Source organism: Larimichthys crocea, chromosome XII (assembly GCF_000972845.2).
Source record: "Larimichthys crocea isolate SSNF chromosome XII, L_crocea_2.0, whole genome shotgun sequence".
Classification (NCBI taxonomy): Eukaryota; Metazoa; Chordata; class Actinopteri; family Sciaenidae; genus Larimichthys; species Larimichthys crocea.
In genome coordinates, this window is record NC_040022.1 from 29214105 (window position 1) to 29223257 (window position 9153).

The window sequence follows — 9153 nt, forward strand, 5'->3', positions numbered from 1 at the left end:
ATTTTCCCCCACAGTTCCTGAAAAGGGAAGAAGAAGATGAAGGATGAACTCACTGGCAGCACCTCGTTAGTACTGTACGATACCATTCCAGCCCTATGCAAAGTCTTTGCATGCCTTATAGTTTTCACAGGTGGCGTGGTAATATTCTAAGCCTTGTAATTATCTGTATTATGCCATAATGTTTTCATCTGCTGATTATTACCGAATAAATGGTTGAATCTTAACGAAGCCGGGATACAAACTTTAGATTTTCTCCCCTCGTTAATCAAAAGGCGGCACCTCGTAAAGCAGCGTTTAACCTGCCCCAGTCTGCGCTGACATCATGAGCCAAATAGAAACACTTCTCTGTGTCATGCAACCACACGCTACAGTCGCCATAAAGTTCAATCAACACCTCATTAAAACAGTTTCACTAAAACCTGAACATTACGTCTCAGCGCTTATGCAGGCCTGGAAACTGAACTAGCTGCCAGAGCCTGGATGGGCCCTTATTCAAAAAGATTCAATTAAGAAGAAAATACAGAAAGAAACGCTTAGAAAACATGAAAACTCAACAAGAAACTATACACAAAACTCATCAAGACACAGCAAATATAACAAAACAACACAAAGTCACTGAAAATACAAAACTCAACAAGAAAATACCACAAAACTTCAGAATATACATGCAAAGAAAAACAGAAAATACAAAACTCGACAATAAATTCAACACAAATATAAGAAATGACTGTTAAACTAAATGACAAGCTAAAGCCGAGGTGATTCACGACTGATCTCTCTTTAAAACTCCTTCTCCTTCACTTTAGTCTCAGTCATAATCCATGTTTGGATCAGGTGGGTTCATCTTATTGATCCCTGAACAGAGAAAGTCGTCTGCAGACGCACCTCAGAGTTACTGAAGCAGAAAAGCTTCCAGCGTGACTGACAGGAGCCTGGTTCTTTATTATGTATGAACTGAATGAAGGGTGGCGCGGGGTGCAGTGTAGCTCAGTGGCTGTTAGTTAGTGGATGCTGTCGCCTCACGGCATGAAGATCCAGTGCATGTTCTCCCCGTGTCGCGTGGGTTCCCTCAAGACACTCGGACACACTGACTGGATGATTGTCTCTGTGCTCTGTGATGAACTGGACGCTGGGACTCCCAGCTCCATCGTGACTCTGATGAGAATGCATGGACGGAATTTAATGAAGCAAATTTAATGAAATAATCTAAACTAGATTTCAATCCCCCATTAGTGAACGTGTAATAATGTTTATAACAGCACAGTGCGTCGGTATAAGTGTTTATGAATGTTTTTGTCAACAACTAAATGGATGCTGCCGAAAAAATGAATGCTAACAATTATTATATGAAATATAATGTATGTATGAGTACTTCAAATATAATTACATGATAATGTGCTTTAAACAAACACTGCTTATAGATGTAAATAAATAAAACCTCTTTTTTTGTCTCTAAAAAGAATTAAAAAATGAATTTCGGGCTCACTCATCTCAGCGTGACAGTTAGATCTGTTTGTTTCTGTGCCGTGTTAACTTGTGAACCGGTTAAACTCTGGCTCCTCCCCATGGACCAGCAGGTGTCTGTGTGAGGTGAATGGCTGAGGGGGGTAAAATGGGACCTCTGTTCTCCACTGTCCCGACAAATGAGCTGGAAAATGAGGGGCGGGGAGGCACACCCCCTTTCTCAGGCCTGCTGCACTCCTCTTTTGGCTCGTCGCTGTCTCTGTCCCCCCTCGATCCATGAGGTTTGAATACAGCTGCGATGTATGAATTTAACAGGGTGCTTAAACAGGCCGACGATCTGTCACCCCGCCCCTCCCTTTCTCTTGTCCAACCCCGACCTGACCTCATTGCTGGCAGAGCCAAACTTCACTCAGTCCCTCATTCAAACTCAATCTGCTTTCAGCCCCTCTCAAAGCCTGTTTTACAGGCGGAGGCCTTGTCGACAGCTTTAAACCCCATATCCTCTCATAATGCTACAATCGGCTGAGTGTTGGGGATTATGGCCTCTTTATGTTGTCATTATGCTGAGTGACTTAAAGAAGCTGTTATGGGCAGTGAGATGATGAAGCTCGGGCTCTGTGCTCGAGAGCTGAGCTCGTGAGCGTGAAGTATGAGAGTAAAAGTACCCACCGTGCAGTAAATGTATTGCTATTAGAGACTACACTGTATGATGTTTGACGATAATATTCCTGTATGAAGGATGCATCAAGGTCTATATGATCCTCACATGTTTTGTAGCATCACTCTCATGTGAACACGAATTAAAAGTCGACTTAACATGAGAGAAACTTCCAGTTTTCAGCTTTGTGCCGATGCATTTTTCAGCTAATCCCGGAGAGTTTATTGAACTCAACACATAAAGGAACGCTTCATCCTTTAGTTTCTTATAAAGTGGTTTTCACTGCACAGAAGGGGGTGAAAAGAAGTGTAATCTGGAACTAGTAACTAGTAACTAAAGTGTCTATAATGTAGTGGAGTAAAAAGTGAAATATTTGGCTCTGGAGTTGAAGTTTAAAGTGAGATCAACCAGAAAAACTCATACAAAAATTCTCAAAGTACTTGAGTTACATTCCACCCCTACGTTTTTTCAAGTGTGATTTATTTGTTTCCACATATTTGTTTCTGCAGAAGAGAGTTCATCCATCTTTGTGGATTTAAGTGTGAGTTTGTTTTTGTTTGCCGTCGTGTTGATAAGTAACATCATCACTTTCAATCTGTTATTTTTCCTTTTTATTTGTTTATTGGACTGATGGATGAGTCAGTGTTTAACTTTCCATGCAGGATAAAGACTGATTCCAGTTCAGTAAAGTCAACATCTGCACATATGAATGTCCAATCAGAGCATGGAAACGTGAATGAATTCAAACGTCGTCTTGTTGGAACTGGTCCATAGATTTCATCTTCAGATATTTTGAACTGTTTATTCTTGAATCAGGATCCGGCTGTGATCACATATGGCAGCTCCACATGATGAGGACTGGATCAAAGTCACAGAGTAAAACTGAGCTTTGCCTCTGTGAAATATGAAATATACTTTTGTTAATGCTGTTGGGTGTTTAACCCACCGATGACAGCTCAATCTAGGTACTGTACTGCATTTATACGACGCAGTTTACAGATTCAAACATTAGGTTCATATTTGACTTTTTTTGACAAAATAAAAATAATTTTCATCGGACACGATCCTATAATCTTTTTAGGACATGATTTGAGCAAACGTGGTTAGAAAAATACAATATTATAGAAATAATCCCAAATTTATGAAGTTACTTTGTTTTAATTGGAATTCACAGCAGTGGAGGAAGTATTCGATCTTCTACTGAACTATGACTGAAAATGGACTTTCCAAAATATTTCTAACTATATAACTATTCAATTTACAAAGTTGAGTTAAATAAAATAAATATCACAGTTTCTTACTGCGTCTCCTGAAAAACAGACTTAGCCGTTAAAAAGTTGAAATTGAACCTGAATCTTCTTTGAGTCACAGTCAGTGAGAGTGTCGATCGTCAGCTTGGGTTGAATAGAGGATGATTATTGTGCAGAGCTGAAATCAAGTCGTGGTCGTCCATTTAACTCCTATTTGAAACACGAGCTGCCGTCAATGTGTGAACAGCCACCTGTAATGACTGTCAAATACATCTGTTCTCCACTGTGAGTGCGACCCCATTGTGACCAGCAGAGGAGTCCCCGGGAGTGTGTGAAAAGTGTGTCTAAAGCCATGAAGTGGTAGTGTGTGTGAGGAGCCAGCAGCAGCAGCAGCAGCAGCAGCAGCAGGCAGAAGGCCAGGGGCTGTTGTCTGACACTGATTTGTAAAGGGAGACAATACGGCTCATTGACCTGCCCGGCTCCACTGTCTGTTGCACATACCTCGCCCAGCCCTCCCCGGTGGCTTCGCTGCTCTTTAAACACGAGCAGCAGATTGCCACAGGCGCTGGGAGGGGAGGCCAACGGGGCACAGGTTGCTTTGACAATGAGAAACCTCAGAGGGAAGACGGAGAGAGAGAGAGGAGAGAGAGAGAGAGAGAGGGCAGAGGCAAAACTTTGATGGACACGATGACAGAGAGAAATACTCTAAAAAAGTGACATCACATCTTTTTATTTATGATGATTCTTATTGTTTTATCTCTATTATAGTTTTATTATTAAGTCCTGACATGTTTTAATCCTGGTCCAACCATTAAAATCACGTTGCCTTTGATATAATAATATAAAAATGTGTTATTATTATTATTATTAACTTTACTCCTCCTCTTTACCCTATGGTATGAAATTTATGATGAATACAGTATTAGAGGCAGATCATGAACCGTTTCCACCTAAATCTTAATCAGGATGTAACTCTGAAATCTGAATTTTACACAACTTTCACTCATATATATATATATATATATATAATATATATATATATATTATATATATATATATTATATATATATATATATGTTTATTGTTTCAAATTAAGAAACACAGGACACACAGGGAAACAAAACAAAAACAAACAAACCCCTTCCCCCACCTCAAAACACACAAATAGAAAATGAACAGAATCCAAATTGACTATCTTTTTTTTTTTGTTATGTTATGTTATGTTAAATATTTATACTTTTTATTGTTTTATGACTTTTCACAAACCATAAACAACAGCAAAACTTTACAAAACTACCGCACACTACTTTGTAATGAAGACAGAGAAGAAATGTTCAAAAAAATGTGGGACCCTGTTCTGCAAATGCTCCAAAGAAAAGACTGGTGTGTCAATGTGGAATACCTGTGACCTTTTATTATTTACATACTAAATGAGCTGATTATGTTCATGTGCTATTTGTGTGTTTTGGGGTGGGGGGAGGATTTTGTTTTGTTTTGTTTTCCCTGTGTGTGCTGTGTTTCTTAAATTCTGAAAACAATAAACATATATATATACAAAACAAAAACTACCGCACACTGAGTGAAAGTTGTGTGAAATCCAGATTTCAGAGTTTCATCCTGATTAAGATTTAGGTAAAAACGGTCCATGATCTGCCTCTAATACTGTATTCATCATATATTTCATACCACAGGGTAAAGATAGAGGAGTAAAGTTAATAATAATAATAATAATAAGACATTTATTATTACAGCACTTGTCAAATCAAAGGTACAATGTGATTTTCATGGTTGGACCAGGATTAAAACATATCAGGACTTAATTAATAAAACTATAATATGAGATAAAACAATAAGAATCATCATAAATAAAAAGATGTGATGTCACTTTTTTAGAGTATTTCTTCTCTGTCATCGTGTCCATCAAAGTTTTGCCTCTGCCCTCTCTCTCTCTCTCTCTCTCTCTCTCCTCCTCTCTCTCTCCATCTTCCCTCTGAGGTTTCTCATTGTCAAAGCAACCTGTGCCCCGTTGGCCTCCCCTCCCAGCGCCTGTGGCAATCTGCTGCTCGTGTTTAAAGAGCAGCGAAGCCACCGGGGAGGGCTGGGCGAGGTATGTGCAACAGACAGTGGAGCCGGGCAGGTCAATGAGCCGTATTGTCTCCCTTTACAAATCAGTGTCAGACAACAGCCCCTGGCCTTCTGCCTGCTGCTGCTGCTGCTGCTGCTGGCTCCTCACACACACACTTCACACATTCATGGCTTTAGACACACTTTTCACACACTCCCCGGGGACTCCTCTGCTGGTCACAATGGGGTCGCACTCACCAGTGGAGAATACAGATTGTATTTGACAGTCATTACAGGTGGCTGTTCACACATTGACGGCAGCTCGTGTTTCAAATAGGAGTTAAATGGACGACCACGACTTGATTTCAGCTCCGCATCAATAATTCATCCTCTATTCAACCCAAAGCTGACGATCGACATCTTCACTGACTGTGACTCAAAGAAGATTCAGGTTCATATTTCAACTTTTTAACGGCTAAGTCTGTTTTTCAGGATGACACAGTAAGAAACTCTGTGATATTTATTTTATTTAACTTAACTCAGTAAATTTGAATAGTTATATATAGTTAGAAATACTTTTGGGAAAGTGACATTTTCAGTCGTAGTTCAGTAGAAGATCTGAATACTTCCTCCACTGCTGTGATTATTCCAATTAAAAACAAAGTAACTTCATTAAATTTGGGATTTCTTTCTAATAAATACATAAAATTGTAGTTTTGCTCAAATCATGTCCTAAAAAAGATTTTATAGGATCATGTCCAATTTATTTTTGTCAATAAAAAGTCAAAATATGAACCTAAATGTTTGAATCTGTAAAGCTGCTGTCAAATAAATGCAGTACAGTACCTAGATTTGAGCTGTCATCCGTGGGTTAAACACCCAACAGCATTAACAAAAAGTATATTTCATATTTCACAGAGGCACAGCTCAGTCTTACTCTGTGACTTTGATCCAGTCCTCATCATGTGGACCATGATGTGATTCACAGCCGGAGCTCCTGATTCAAGAATAAAACAGTTCAAAATATCTGAAGATGAAATCTGTGGACCAGTTCCAACAAGACGACATTATGAATTCACGTTTCCATGCTCTGATTGGACATTCATATGTGCAGATGTTGACTTTACTGAACTGGAATCAGTCTTTATCCTGCATGGAAAGTTGAACACTGACTCATCCATCAGTCCAATAAACGAATAAAAAGGAAAAATAACAGATTGAAAGTGATGATGTTACTTTATCAACACGACGGCACAAAAACAAAACTCACACTTAAATCCACAAAGATGGATGAACTCTCCTCCGCAGAAACAAATATGTGGAAACAAAATAAATCACACTTGAAAAAACGTAGGGGTGGAATGTAACTGAAGTACTTTGAGATATTTGTATTGTCTTGAGTTTTTCTGGTTGATCTAACTTTAAACTTCAACTTTCACTTTTTACTCCACTACATTTATAGACAGCTTTAGTTACTAGTTACTAGTTCCAGATTACACCTTTTCACCCCCGTCCTGTCCAGTGAAAACCACTTCGTTATAGAAACTAAAGGATGAAGCGTTCCTTTATCTGTTGAGTTCAATAAACTCTTTAAAAACTCTCCTGGATTAGGTGAAAAATGCATCGGCACAAAGCTGAAAACTGGAAGTTTCTCTCATGTTAAGTCGACTTTTAATTCGTGTTCACAGGAGAGTGATGCTACAAACATGTGAGGATCTTATAGACCTTGATACATCCTTCATACAGGAATATTATTCATCAAACATCATACAGTGTAGTCTCTAATAGCAATACATTTACTGCACGGTGGGTACTTTTACTCTCGATACTTCAACGAGCTCAGCTCTCGAGCACAGAGCCCGAGCTTCATCATCTACTGCCCATAACAGCTTCTTTAAGTCACTCAGCATAATGACAACATAAAGAGGCCATAATCCTCCAACACTCAGCCGATTGTAGCATTAGTGAGAGGATATGGGGTTTAAAGCTGTCGACAAGGCCTCCGCCTGTAAAACAGGCTTTGAGAGGGGCTGAAAGCAGATTGAGTTTGAATGAGGGACCGAGTGAAGTTTGGCTCTGCCAGTCAAGTGAGGTCAGGTCGGGGTTGGACAGAGTGAAGAGGGAGTGGCAGGGTGACAGATCGTCGGCCTGTTTAAGCACCCTGTTAAATTCATACATCGCAGCTGTATTCAAACCTCATGGATCGAGGGGGGACAGAGACAGCGACGAGCCAAAAGAGGAGTGCAGCAGGTCCTGAGAAAGGGGGTGTGCCTCCCCGCCCCTCATTTTCCAGCTCATTTGTCGGGACAGTGGAGAACAGAGGTCCCATTTTACCCCCCTCAGCCATTCACCTCACACAGACACCTGCTGGTCCATGGGGGAGGAGGCCAGAGTTTAACCGGTTCACAAGTTAACACGGCACAGAAACAAACAGATCTAACTGTCACGCTGAGATGACGTGAGCCCGAAATTCATTTTTTTATTCTTTTTATGAGACAAAAAAATGAGGTTTTATTTATTTATCATCTATAAGCAGTGTTTGTTTAAAGCACATTATCATGTAATTATATTTGAAGTGACTCATACATACATTATATTTCATGTAATAACTGTTAGCATTCATTTTTCTGCAGCATCCAGTTCAAAACATTTATAAACACTCATACCTGACTGCACTGTGCTGTTATAAACATTTATTACATGTTTACTACTGGGGGGATTGAAATCTAGTTTGGATTATTTCATTAAATTTGCTTCTAATAAATTCCATCCATGCATTCTCATCAGAGTCACGATGGAGCTGGAGTCCCAGCGTCCAGTTCATCACAGAGCATAGAGACAATCAACCAGTCAGTGTGTCCAAGTGTCTTTGAGGGAACCCACGCAGACACGAGGAGAACATGCACTGGACTCTTCATGCCGTGAGGCGACAGCAACCACTAACTAACAGCCACTGAGCTACCCACTGCGCCACCGCGCCACCCTTCATTCAGTTCATACATAAATAAAGAAGCAGGCTCCTGTCAGTCACGCTGGAAGCTTTTCTGCTTCAGTAACTCTGAGTGTGTCTGCAGACGACTTTCTCTGTTCAGGGATCAATAAGATGAACTCCACCTGATCCAAACATGGATTATGACTGAGACTAAAGTGAAGGAGAAGGAGTTTTAAAGAGGGATCAGTCGTGAATCACCTCGGCTTCAGCTTGTCATTTAGTTTAACAGTCATTTTCTTATATTTGTGTTGAATTTAATGTCGAGTTTTGTATTTTCTGTGTTTTCTTTGCATGTATATTCTGAAGCTTTGTGGGTATTTTCTTGTTGAGTTTTGTATTTTCAGTGACTTTTGTGTTGTTTTGTATATTCTTGATGTGTCTTGATGAGTTTTGTGAGTTTAGTGTATAGTTTCTTGTTGAGTTTCATGTTTTCTAAGCGTTTCTTTTCTGTATTTTCTTCTTAATTGAATCTTTTTGAATAAGGGCCCATCCAGGCTCTGGCAGCTAGTTCAGTTTCCAGGCCTGCATTAAGCGCTGAGACTGTAATGTTCAGGTTTTAGTGAAACTGTTTTAATGAGGTGTTGATTAAACTTTATGGCGACTGTAGCATGACACAGAGAAGTGTTTCTATTTGACTCATGATGTCAGCGCAGACTGGGCAGGTTGAACGCTGCTTTACGAGGTGCCGCCTTTTGATTAACGAGAGGAGAAAATCTAAAGTTTGT